Source organism: Haliotis rufescens, unplaced genomic scaffold (genome assembly GCF_023055435.1).
Source record: "Haliotis rufescens isolate VD_foot unplaced genomic scaffold, xgHalRufe1.0.p SCAF_2, whole genome shotgun sequence".
Lineage (NCBI taxonomy): Eukaryota > Metazoa > Mollusca > Gastropoda > Lepetellida > Haliotidae > Haliotis > Haliotis rufescens.
This window is the reverse complement of record NW_025963890.1, coordinates 6,834,935-6,850,174: the sequence shown is the minus strand read 5'-3', so window position 1 is coordinate 6,850,174 and position 15,240 is coordinate 6,834,935.

Sequence of the window (15,240 nt, the reverse complement as noted above, 5' to 3'; positions counted from 1 at the left end):
AACTACTGGAAATATGCATTTATCATTTCAGTTTTGAAATGAACAATGTTTGATCACAATCGAAAATCTCATTTCACTGCCAAATTTAGAACAAAGCAGACTTTTCCCGTCGAGCATGTCATCGGGGGAGAAAAAAACGACCTCATTCTTCATAGTATTTAAATACATGTATGTTTCCTATATGTCACATAAGTCAGATCGTGGAAGGTGACACATGTATATCAGGTTTGTTTTGTTGTTTGTTTAACGCCGCACTTAGCAATATTCCACCTAGCAAACAAACAATCGAGTCTGGACCAGACAATCCAGTGAGTGATCCTAAGCATCGGTCCACGCAATTGGGATACGATGACACGCATGAACCAAGTCAGCGAGCCTGACCACACTATCCCGTTAGTCGCCTCTTGCGAAACGCACGAGTTGCTGAAGTCCTTTACTACCCCGGATCTTCACTGGTCCGTATATATCAGAAATGGGTAGCACCACAATAACTAGACAAAAGCGGTCTCATATTATTCCATAATGAAACCATCAGTCCTGGGTGCCGTTGTACAAAACAACCTTAGCGCTACGACTGTCGTAAGTCTATGTTAAGGTATGGGGGTTACGATCACCTTAGCGCTAAGATCGCTTTGTACAACGGCACCCTGGTCCTTACTTTCATACAGATGTTTGGCTACTATTTGAAGAATACTCACCTGAGACTTTATTTTGTTTCTTGTTTAACGCCACACTCAATATTCCAGCTATATGACCAGACAATCCAGTGATTGACACCATCACAATGGAGATACGCAATGACAACCCGATCCCGTCTGTCGCCTCTTACAAGTAATGGTTGCTGAAAAACCAATTCTAACCCTGACTCTAACTTCTCGGGGGACCCGATACTGAAAGTGCATCCATTCGTAATAATTAATGTGAACGACCCCATTTGATTGATGAACACTTTAATGAATAGGCGTCATGCAGCTTCAAGATTACGTTTCCATGGTAACGGAAGTCTTTGTTTTTTTAATGAGAGTGTGACGTCATAACAAATTGATCAACTTTATGCTGGTATTGATTAGAAAAAACTCAGTCTTCAAAGAAAGCACGCATAAACCACTCGGTGTTTATGTTTAAAATAAACTAGCTCTTTCATTCACCGAGTCCTGTCTCTGTAGTCATGCTGTATATGTACTTATAACGAACTACGGTTATAACGAACTAAAATTAGTAGTCCCTTTGAGTTGTTATAACCGTAGTTTACTGTATATAGTACTGTAATAATATTGAGAAGTTGAAACACCATTGTCATTATATTTCACTACTGTTGCTATAGAAAAGCGAGCCCCGTACACTAACATGTAAAGTATATTTCCCAAGTGAGAACTAATCCCCAACCAACCTATGCTCGTACAAGGCGATTCGATGGATCGGGTGGTCAGGATCGGTGACTTGGTACCTAGCGTGGGCCGTTGTTTATAATATCAGTCACTGGATTGACTGGTCTAGAATCGATTACTTACCGGCCGCCGTCATATAGCTTGAGTATTCCTGAGTGCGGCGTAAAACAACATTCCAACTGTTTTTTTCATCAGGTAATAAAGGTCATAGGCCCAGGTTACAAAAACACACAATCTTGAGTGACGAAGTATTACATTATAATAGGGGTTTCCTGAATAACATTGTTTGATATAGATATAGTCATAACTGTTTGATTACAGCAATATTGACATGAGAAGATTTAAGTCGCATCCCTTGAAACCTATAAACACGGGTTCGATTCCTCCCTTCCTCATAAAAGTGTTTTTCTATAATATGGAAGTATTAATAATATCAACTCTTTTTATAAACTATTCATAATCTAAGGCGCCGCAATTCGCTGTGCAGAGTTGCGTCCCTTAGGCACGCCAGAAACCTAAAATTGTGTTCGAATCCCGGTTGGCGCCGATTATGTTTCTAGGTCACCTTTCGTGGGTTTCACCAAAGTGGTAAACGTCCGAGACCTTCATCACTTCAGGCTTCCTCCCATATTAAGCTGACGCCGTGGTATAATTGGAATACAGTCTCGACATATTCTCGTTAACCCCATGCTGTTCTCTGTGGGTGTTATACTGGAGACTAAACCATGTAATTATTAATATATAGGCTTGCCCCTAACGTGGTAGCGCGTTGTGTATACCGAAAGTCAGTAACGTTGATGCTTATATTTTTGTTGACATTTACATGACAAATCTCAATATACCACATTTATTACTCCGCCCGTTAATCCAAAGGTTACTCCCAACATGAGTTTGGACTAAAATGGATTCCGCAGAACAAGATCGCGTCAAGCATCCGCCTCTACGCTACACATAGATGACAAAATTCCTTAAGTTTCGAGGCACACCCCGCAGCCCCCCCCCCCCCCCCAACTCCAAACCCACCCCCCCCCCCCCCCCCCCACCACCCCTCCCCCCAACCACCCCAAAAAAAACCAAACAAACAACAACAAAAAAAACACATAAAAAAAACAATCTTCATTCAGAAAATGTTGCGTTCTTGTGTTTCCCCCAGCTTTTTCAGAAAGTGTATCGACTGTAGTTTATTTACCAAGTGTTGAAAATCATTCGTGGGCCTTAATAGATCAAATCTGCCATTCTGTATTACGCACTGCGTTGGATCGGTTTAGTATTGTTACTATATAAAACACTGAGAAATGAGGTAATGAGGTGTCGGATGGAAAACTTGCAGGGCCATTAACACACTTACACGCACGCCTACACACACAAGCACACACACACACGCGCACACAAGCACAGGCACACACACACAAGCACAAACACACACAAGCACACACAAGCACAGACACACTCACATAAGCAGACTGTGCCACCACTGTGGTGACGCCAAGACGCCATGCATAGTTATCTCCCTTACACCACAAGTCCCATCAACTACAGTGTGTGTACACGTTGAACGTGTTATGTTAATTTGGATATAATGTCGTAGTTTCACGGACGTTCGCCATTCTGTGAAATAACATAATTCTTGATTATGTTTGGAATGCAACGTTAACATCTAAATATCGCTTACACCTGACTACACCTGAAGCCTTGAAAAGATGCACAGTCATAGACAAGGTACACAGTGACAGACAAGGGACACAGACAAGGGACAGAGACAAGGGACACAGTGACAGACAAGGGACACAGACAAGGGACACAGTGACAGACAAGGGACAGAGGCAAGGTACACAATCACAGACAAGGGACACAGTGACAGACAAGGGACACAGTGACAGACAAGGGACACAGTGACAGACAAGGGACACAGACAAGGGACACAGTGACTGACAAGGGACACAGTGACAGACAAGGGACACAGACAAGGGACACAGTGACAGACAAGGGACACAGTGACAGACAAGGGACACAGACAAGGGACACAGTGACAGACAAGGTACACAGACAAGGTACACAGACAAGGGACACAGTGATAGACAAGGGACACAGACAAGGGACATAGACAAGGTACACAGTGACAGACAAGGGGCAGAGACAAGGTACACAGACAGGGGACACAGTGACAGACAAGGTACACAGACAAGGGACACAGTCATAGACAAGGTACACAGTGACAGACAAGGGACACAGACAAGGGACACAGTGACAGACAAGGGACACAGACAAGGGACACAGACAAGGGACACAGTGACAGACAAGGGACACAGACAAGGGACACAGTCATAGACAAGGTACACAGTGACAGACAAGGGACACAGACAAGGGACACAGTCATAGACAAGGTACACAGTGACAGACAAGGTACACAGTGAAAGACAAGGGACACAGACAAGGGACACAGTCATAGACAAGGTACACAGTGACAGACAAGGGACACAGACATAGACAAGGTACACAGTGACAGACAAGGGACACAGTCATAGACAAGGTACACAGTGACAGACAAGGGACACAGACAAGGTACACAGTGACAGACAAGGGACAGAGACAAGGTACACAGACAAGGGACACAGTGACAGACAAGGGACACAGACAAGGGACACAGTGACAGACAAGGGACACAGACAAGGGACACAGACAAGGGACACAGACAAGGGACACAGTGACAGACAAGGGACACAGACAAGGGACACAGACAAGGTACACAGGGACAGACAAGGGACAGAGACAAGGTACACAGACAAGGGACACAGTGACAGACAAGGGACAGAGACAAGGTACACAGACAGGGGACACAGTGACAGACAAGGGACAGAGACAAGGTACACAGACAGGGGACACAGTGACAGACAAGGGACACAGACAAGGGACACAGTCATAGACAAGGTACACAGTGACAGACAAGGGACACAGACAAGGGACACAGTGACAGACAAGGGACACAGACAAGGGGCAAAGTGACAGACAAGGGACACAGACAAGGGACACAGTCATAGACAAGGTACACATACAAGGTACACATACAAGGGACAAAGTGACAGACAAGGTACACAGACAAGGGACACAGTCATAGACAAGGTGCACAGTGACAGACAAGGTACACAGTGACAGACAAGGGACACATACAAGGGACACAGTCATAGACAAGGTACACAGTGACAGACAAGGGACACAGACATAGACAAGGTACACAGTGACAGACAAGGGACACAGTCATAGACAAGGTACACAGTGACAGACAAGGGACACAGACAAGGGACACAGTCATAGACAAGGTGCACAGTGACAGACAAGGTACACAGTGACAGACAAGGGACACATACAAGGGACACAGTCATAGACAAGGTACACAGTGACAGACAAGGGACACAGACATAGACAAGGTACACAGTGACAGACAAGGGACACAGTCATAGACAAGGTACACAGTGACAGACAAGGGACACAGACATAGACAAGGTACACAGTGACAGACAAGGGACACAGTCATAGACAAGGTACACAGTGACAGACAAGGGACACAGACATAGACAAGGTACACAGTGACAGACAAGGGACACAGTCATAGACAAGGTACACAGTGACAGACAAGGGACACAGTCATAGACAAGGTACACAGTGACAGACAAGGGACACAGACAAGGGACACAGTGACAGACAAGGGACACAGTGACTGACACGGGACACAGACAAGGGACACAGACAAGGGACACAGTGACAGACAAGGGACACAGACAAGGGACACAGACAAGGGACACAGTGACAGACAAGGGAAACAGTGACTGACACGGGACACAGTGACTGACAAGGGACACAGACAAGGGACACAGTGACAGACAAGGGACACAGTGACAGACAAGGGACACAGACAAGGGACACAGACAAGGGACACAGACAAGGGACACAGTGACAGACAAGGGACACAGTGAGTGACACGGGACACAAACAAGGGACACAGACAAGGGACACAGACAAGGTACACAGTGACAGACAAGGGACACATTGACTGACAAGGGACACAGTGACAGAAAAGGGACAGAGGCAAGGTACACAATCACAGACAAGGGACACAGTGACAGACAAGGGACACAGTGACAGACAAGGGACACAGTGACAGACAAGGGACACAGACAAGGGACACAGTGACTGACAAGGGACACAGTGACAGACAAGGGACACAGACAAGGGACAGAGTGACAGACAAGGGACACAGTGACAGACAAGGGACACAGACAAGGGACACAGTGACAGACAAGGTACACAGACAAGGTACACAGACAAGGGACACAGTGAAAGACAAGGGACACAGACAAAGGACACAGACAAGGTACACAGTGACAGACAAGGGACAGAGACAAGGTACACAGACAGGGGACACAGTGACAGACAAGGGACACAGACAAGGGACAAAGTCATAGACAAGGTACACAGTGACAGACAAGGGACAGAGACAGGGGACACAGTGACAGACAAGGGACACAGAAAAGGGACACAGACAAGGGACACACAGTGACAGACAAGGGACACAGACAAGGGACACAGTGACAGACAAGGGACACAGACAAGGGACACAGTCATAGACAAGGTACACAGTGACAGACAAGGGACACAGTCATAGACAAGGTACACAGTGACAGACAAGGGACACAGACATAGACAAGGTACACAGTGACAGACAAGGGACACAGTCATAGACAAGGTACACAGTGACAGACAAGGGACACAGACATAGACAAGGTACACAGTGACAGACAAGGGACACAGTCATAGACAAGGTACACAGTGACAGACAAGGGACACAGTCATAGACAAGGTACACAGTGACAGACAAGGGACACAGTCATAGACAAGGTATACAGTGACAGACAAGGGACACAGTCATAGACAAGGTACACAGTGACAGACAAGGGACACAGACAAGGGACACAGTGACAGACAAGGGACAGAGACAAGGTACACAGACAAGGGACACAGTGACAGACAAGGGACACAGACAAGGGACACAGTGACAGACAAGGGACACAGACAAGGGACACAGACAAGGGACACAGTGACAGACAAGGAACACAGACAAGGGACACAGACAAGGTACACAGGGACAGACAAGGGACAGAGACAAGGTACACAGACAAGGGACACAGTGACAGACAAGGGACACAGACAAGGGACACAGACAAGGTACACAGTGACAGACAAGGGACACAGACAAGGTACACAGACAGGGGACACAGTGACAGACAAGGGACACAGGCAAGGGACACAGTCATAGACAAGGTACACAGTGACAGACAAGGGACACAGACATGGGACACAGTGACAGACAAGGGACACAGACAAGGGACACAGACAAGGGACACGGTGACAGAAAAGGGACACAGACAAGGGACACAGTGACAGACAAGGGACACAGACAAGGGACACAGTCATAGACAAGGTACACAGTGACAGACAAGGGACACAGACAAGGGACACAGTCATAGACAAGGTACACAGTGACAGACAAGGGACACAGACAAGGGACACAGTCATAGACAAGGTACACAGTGACAGACAAGGGACACAGACATAGACAAGGTACACAGTGACAGACAAGGGACACAGTCATAGACAAGGTACACAGTGACAGACAAGGGACACAGACATAGACAAGGTACACAGTGACAGACAAGGGACACAGTCATAGACAAGGTACACAGTGACAGACAAGGGACACAGACATAGACAAGGTACACAGTGACAGACAAGGGACACAGTGACAGACAAGGTACACAGTGACAGACAAGGGACACAGACAAGGTACACAGTGACAGACAAGGGACAGAGACAAGGTACACAGACAAGGGACACAGTGACAGACAAGGGACACAGACAAGGGACACAGTGACAGACAAGGGACACAGACAAGGGACACAGACAAGGGACACAGACAAGGGACACAGTGACAGACAAGGGACACAGACAAGGGACACAGACAAGGTACACAGGGACAGACAAGGGACAGAGACAAGGTACACAGACAAGGGACACAGTGACAGACAAGGGACAGAGACAAGGTACACAGACAGGGGACACAGTGACAGACAAGGGACACAGACAAGGTACACAGACAGGGGACACAGTGACAGACAAGGGACACAGACAAGGGACACAGTCATAGACAAGGTACACAGTGACAGACAAGGGACACAGACAAGGGACACAGTGACAGACAAGGGACACAGACAAGGGGCAAAGTGACAGACAAGGGACACAGACAAGGGACACAGTCATAGACAAGGTACACATACAAGGTACACATACAAGGGACAAAGTGACAGACAAGGTACACAGACAAGGGACACAGTCATAGACAAGGTACACAGTGACAGACAAGGGACACAGACAAGGGACACAGTCATAGACAAGGTGCACAGTGACAGACAAGGTACACAGTGACAGACAAGGGACACATACAAGGGACACAGTCATAGACAAGGTACACAGTGACAGACAAGGGACACAGACATAGACAAGGTACACAGTGACAGACAAGGGACACAGTCATAGACAAGGTACACAGTGACAGACAAGGGACACAGACATAGACAAGGTACACAGTGACAGACAAGGGACACAGTCATAGACAAGGTACACAGTGACAGACAAGGGACACAGACATAGACAAGGTACACAGTGACAGACAAGGGACACAGTCATAGACAAGGTACACAGTGACAGACAAGGGACACAGTCATAGACAAGGTACACAGTGACAGACAAGGGACACAGACAAGGGACACAGTGACAGACAAGGGACACAGTGACTGACACGGGACACAGACAAGGGACACAGACAAGGGACACAGTGACAGACAAGGGACACAGACAAGGGACACAGACAAGGGACACAGTGACAGACAAGGGAAACAGTGACTGACACGGGACACAGTGACTGACAAGGGACACAGACAAGGGACACAGTGACAGACAAGGGACACAGTGACAGACAAGGGACACAGACAAGGGACACAGACAAGGGACACAGACAAGGGACACAGACAAGGGACACAGTGACAGACAAGGGACACAGTGAGTGACACGGGACACAAACAAGGGACACAGACAAGGGACACAGACAAGGTACACAGTGACAGACAAGGGACACATTGACTGACAAGGGACACAGTGACAGACAAGGGACAGAGGCAAGGTACACAATCACAGACAAGGGACACAGTGACAGACAAGGGACACAGTGACAGACAAGGGACACAGTGACAGACAAGGGACACAGACAAGGGACACAGTGACTGACAAGGGACACAGTGACAGACAAGGGACACAGACAAGGGACAGAGTGACAGACAAGGGACACAGTGACAGACAAGGGACACAGACAAGGGACACAGTGACAGACAAGGTACACAGACAAGGTACACAGACAAGGGACACAGTGAAAGACAAGGGACACAGACAAAGGACACAGACAAGGTACACAGTGACAGACAAGGGACACAGTGACTGACACGGGACACAGACAAGGGACACAGACAAGGGACACAGTGACAGACAAGGGACACAGACAAGGGACACAGACAAGGGACACAGTGACAGACAAGGGAAACAGTGACTGACACGGGACACAGTGACTGACAAGGGACACAGACAAGGGACACAGTGACAGACAAGGTACACAGACAAGGTACACAGACAAGGGACACAGTGAAAGACAAGGGACACAGACAAAGGACACAGACAAGGTACACAGTGACAGACAAGGGACAGAGACAAGGTACACAGACAGGGGACACAGTGACAGACAAGGGACACAGACAAGGGACACAGTCATAGACAAGGTACACAGTGACAGACAAGGGACAGAGACAGGGGACACAGTGACAGACAAGGGACACAGAAAAGGGACACAGACAAGGGACACACAGTGACAGACAAGGGACACAGACAAGGGACACAGTGACAGACAAGGGACACAGACAAGGGACACAGTCATAGACAAGGTACACAGTGACAGACAAGGGACACAGTCATAGACAAGGTACACAGTGACAGACAAGGGACACAGACATAGACAAGGTACACAGTGACAGACAAGGGACACAGTCATAGACAAGGTACACAGTGACAGACAAGGGACACAGACATAGACAAGGTACACAGTGACAGACAAGGGACACAGTCATAGACAAGGTACACAGTGACAGACAAGGGACACAGTCATAGACAAGGTACACAGTGACAGACAAGGGACACAGACAAGGTACACAGTGACAGACAAGGGACAGAGACAAGGTACACAGACAAGGGACACAGTGACAGACAAGGGACACAGACAAGGGACACAGTGACAGACAAGAGACACAGACAAGGGACACAGACAAGGGACACAGTGACAGACAAGGAACACAGACAAGGGACACAGACAAGGTACACAGGGACAGACAAGGGACAGAGACAAGGTACACAGACAAGGGACACAGTGACAGACAAGGGACACAGACAAGGGACACAGACAAGGTACACAGTGACAGACAAGGGACACAGACAAGGTACACAGACAGGGGACACAGTGACAGACAAGGGACACAGGCAAGGGACACAGTCATAGACAAGGTACACAGTGACAGACAAGGGACACAGACATGGGACACAGTGACAGACAAGGGACACAGACAAGGGACACAGACAAGGGACACGGTGACAGAAAAGGGACACAGACAAGGGACACAGTGACAGACAAGGGACACAGACAAGGGACACAGTCATAGACAAGGTACACAGTGACAGACAAGGGACACAGACAAGGGACACAGTCATAGACAAGGTACACAGTGACAGACAAGGGACACAGACAAGGGACACAGTCATAGACAAGGTACACAGTGACAGACAAGGGACACAGACATAGACAAGGTACACAGTGACAGACAAGGGACACAGTCATAGACAAGGTACACAGTGACAGACAAGGGACACAGACATAGACAAGGTACACAGTGACAGACAAGGGACACAGTCATAGACAAGGTACACAGTGACAGACAAGGGACACAGACATAGACAAGGTACACAGTGACAGACAAGGTACACAGTCATAGACAAGGTACACAGTGACAGACAAGGGACACAGTCATAGACAAGGTACACAGTGACAGACAAGGGACACAGACAAGGTACACAGTGACAGACAAGGGACAGAGACAAGGGACCCAGACAAGGGACACAGACAAGGGACACAGACAAGGGACACAGTGACAGACAAGGGACACAGACAAGGGACACAGACAAGGGACACAGTGACAGACAAGGGACACAGACAAGGGACACAGACAAGGTACACAGGGACAGACAAGGGACACAGACAAGGTACACAGACAAGGGACACAGTGACAGACAAGGGACACAGACAAGGGACACAGACAAGGTACACAGTGACAGACAAGGGACAGAGACAAGGTACACAGACAGGGGACACAGTGACAGACAAGGGACACAGACAAGGGCAACAGTCAGAGACAAGGGACACAGTGACAGACAAGGGACACAGACAGGGGACACAGTGACAGACAAGGGACACAGACAAGGGACACAGACAAGGGACACAGTGACAGACAAGGGACACAGACAAGGGACACAGTGACAGACAAGGGACACAGACAAGGGACACAGACAAGGGACACAGTGACTGACAAGGGACACAGACAAAGGACACAGTGACTGACAAGGGACACAGTGACAGACAGGGGACACAGTGACAGACAAGGTACACAGACACGGGACACAGTGACTGACAAGGGACACAGACAAGGGACACAGTGACAGACAAGGGACACAGACACGGGACACAGTGACAGACAAGGGACACAGTCATAGACAAGGTACACAGTGACAGACAAGGGACACAGACAAGGTACACAGTGACAGACAAGGGACACAGTGACAGACAAGGGACACAGACAAGGGACACAGTGACAGACAAGGGACACAGTGACAAACAAGGGACACAGACAAGGGACACAGTGACAGACAAGGGACACAGTGACTGACACGGGACACAGACAAGGGACACAGACAAGGGACAGAGACAAGGGACACAGTGACAGACACGGGACACAGACAAGGGACACAGTGACAGACAAGGGACACAGTGACTGACACGGGACACAGACAAGGGACACAGACAAGGGACACAGTGACAGACAAGGGAAACAGTGACTGACACGGGACACAGTGACTGACAAGGGACACAGACAAGGGACACAGTGACAGACAAGGGACACAGTGACAGACAAGGGACACAGACAAGGGACACAGACAAGGGACACAGACAAGGGACACAGTGACAGACAAGGGACACAGTGAGTGACACGGGACACACACAAGGGACACAGACAAGGGACACAGACAAGGGACACAGTGACAGACAAGGGACACAGTGACTGACAAGGGACACAGACAAGGGACACAGACAAGGGACACAGTGACAGACAAGGGACAGAGACAAGGGACACAGAAAAGGGACACAGTGACAGACACGGGACACAAACAAGGTACACACCTGAAGCTTTGAAAAGATGCACAGTCATAGACAGTGACAGACAAGGTACACAGTGACAGACAAGGTACACAGACAAGGTACACAGTGACAGACAAGGTACACAGACAAAGTACACAGACAAGGGACACAGTGACAGACAAGGTACACAGTGACAGACAAGGGACACAGTAACAGACAACGGACACAGACAAGGTACACAGTCACAGACAAGGTACACAGACAAAGTACACAGACAAGGTACACAGTGACAGGCAAGGTACACAGTAACAAGAGTGTGGGTTGGCCACAATGTCTGCTAAATATGTATGGTGCTTCCAAAGGGGCATTTGAACAACTAATATGCAATTAGCAATTAAGGCGACTATGTAATACCACAAGAACCAACGCTGTGACGTCGACCTGGCTGAATTAATGCATCATCGTTTTCCGACTGCGTGGTTCGATGCCCACGTAATACCTACCTACGGTTTCTCTGGTCCAGGTTCGATCACAGACCGCAGTTGTTCCGATGGGATATAAAACCACGTACCCGACATTCCCTCTGTTAACCCTCTTTTATTTAACCTTTCAATCCAAATTCACTTTCCCAGTCTTAGCAATAGAGGCTTTACCTAACCTTAACATATTATTAGGGTGAACTGGGATTCGATCCCACGAACATAGATATGTGTCACGCATAAGGGACGCAACTCTTCACAATGAATTGCGTCGCTTTAGACGACTAGGGTACCAGTGCCCCCTCTTCTTTTAATAATCAGACCACACTGAATGACGACTTCGCCATGGATTACAATGTGTAAATCACTGTGCTAACACCCGACATGTGTCTAGAGCTTATTGTGAGGATGTCGTCCACCTGTGCTGCCGAGGCTGTGTTTACGACGTGACGTCCCAGGCGTTTAGCTGACTGACTCACTTGTCTGTTTGCTGATATAGGTTTTGTTAATGACTTTCAGCAGCCTGTATGTCTCCCGGGCAACCGGGGGATAGATCACAAGTAATAAATCACCTGTTATTGTAGAATTACGTGACTTTGAAGGACGATCTGAGATTACGTGATATATATTTTTCTAGGGGCTGCTTCCGAGTATGCTGACACAGGAATTGCTGTTTTAAAAAACCGGTCTCCGTGTTTGAAGGGCCATTCTTTTTAAAAAACGCTCTTCGTGTCTCAAGGGCCACTCCACAAGGACAGGTGTAGTGGAATCCGTTACATCAAATTACATGATATACAGTCAATAATTTATAACGCTGCGTTTTAAATCGACTACTTTTTACTGTCGGGACATATCTTTTTCATTTTCTGTGTGATTCAAGGCCGAAAAAGGTTATATTGTTATTGCGTTTTTATATTTCAGGCATGTTTTCGAGTTTTTCTTACATGACAATGGTACCTCTTAACGTATATTCTGGCATTACTGAAGTACGACTGCAGCATGGTAATCTTATTACCAGGTACCACATCATGTATGGACGTCGCGTCATGGCGATCATTTACTAAAAGCTAGAAAGATTATTTTTTTCGATAATCCGATAAAGCAACATGAATCCAATATAAATTTGTTAATTAGTAATTTAGCTAAACCATTGCAGATACATGTTTGGATCCAATCTCATTTAAATCAGATCATAGTTTTCGCTACCGCTAAACAAAAATCTGAGGACATCCCATTACGGGTCACGTCAGACTGACCTTGCGCGAACTTTGACCGACCAATGGGGTGACCAATCAGAAGGGAGCTTTCTCGTGCTTTACGGCACTAATTTCATATTTGCGACTACGCTTCGAAACATATTTTGACAAATTCTCGATTACAAATTTGAAACCTGACCAAAAAACATTCTGGAATGGCTAATAGATGATCTAGATTGTATGGATTCAGTCGTTAAACCCGTAACTATCGTTCGGAATACCCCGTGTTAACGTTTTCGAGCTGCATGATTAGAAATGACATTCCGACTGTCACTTTCATGATCTGGTAAGCGACGCTCTGATTTGTCGGATGAAAGGTCGTTCTGACGTGACCCGTAATGGGATGTCCTTAGATCTTTGTTTAGCGGTAGCGAGAACTAAGGCCTGATTTTAACGAGAATGTGTTTTGATCTCAGAGGAACTACGCCAGCTGAGGGTATGCGCCAAGTGTATGGCGTGAGTCAATACTTTATCCGGAATGAAAGGAGTTTGGTCCCTTGTACCTCACTGGTTGGTCTTGCAACACGTATATTGTCTATATCACTTATGTGTGTGCGGACTAGCATTACGTGTAATGTCTGAACCACACTTTGTTGTACAGCCTAGCATCACCTGTATTGTCTGAACCACACAATGGTGTACGGCCTAGCATCACCTGTATTGTCTGAACCACAAATGTTGTACAGCCTGGTATCACCTATCGTGTCTGAACCACACTTTGTTGTACAGCCTAGCATCACCTATCGTGTCTGAACCACACTTTGTTGTACAGCCTAGCATCACCTGTATTGTCTGAACCACACTTTGTTGTACAGCCTAGCATCACCTATATTGTCTGAACTACTCTTTGTTGTACAGTCTAGCATCACCTGTATTGTCTGAACCACACAATGGTGTACGGCCTAGCATCACCTGTATTGTCTGAACCACAAATGTTGTACAGCCTGGTATCACCTATCGTGTCTGAACCACACTTTGTTGTACAGCCTAGCATCACCTATATTGTCTGAACCACACTTTGTTGTACAGCCTAGCATCACCTGTATTGTCTGAACCACACTTTGTTGTACAGCCTAGCATCACCTATATTGTCTGAACCACTCTTTGTTGTACAGTCTAGCATCACCTGTATTGTCTAAACCACAAATGTTGTACAGCCTGGTATCACCTATCGTGTCTGAACCACACTTTGTTGTACAGCCTAGCATCACCTATATTGTCTGAACCACACTTTATTGTACAGCCTAGCATCACACATATTGTCAGGACTACTAAAAAAAAAGTAATACTAACCAACGTTTTCTTCTCGGGAAGTACCCGTGAAGATCCGGGGTAGAATAGGTCTTCAGCAACCCATGCTTGCCGTAAAAGGCGACTATGCTTGTCGTAAAAGGCGACTAACGGGATCGGGTGGTCAGGCTCGCTGACTTGGTTGATGCATGTCATCGATCCCAATTGACTGGATTGTCTGGTCCAGACACGATTATTTACAGACCGCCGTCATATAGCTGGAATATTACTGAGTGCGGCGTTAAACAACAAACCAACCAACCAACCAACCT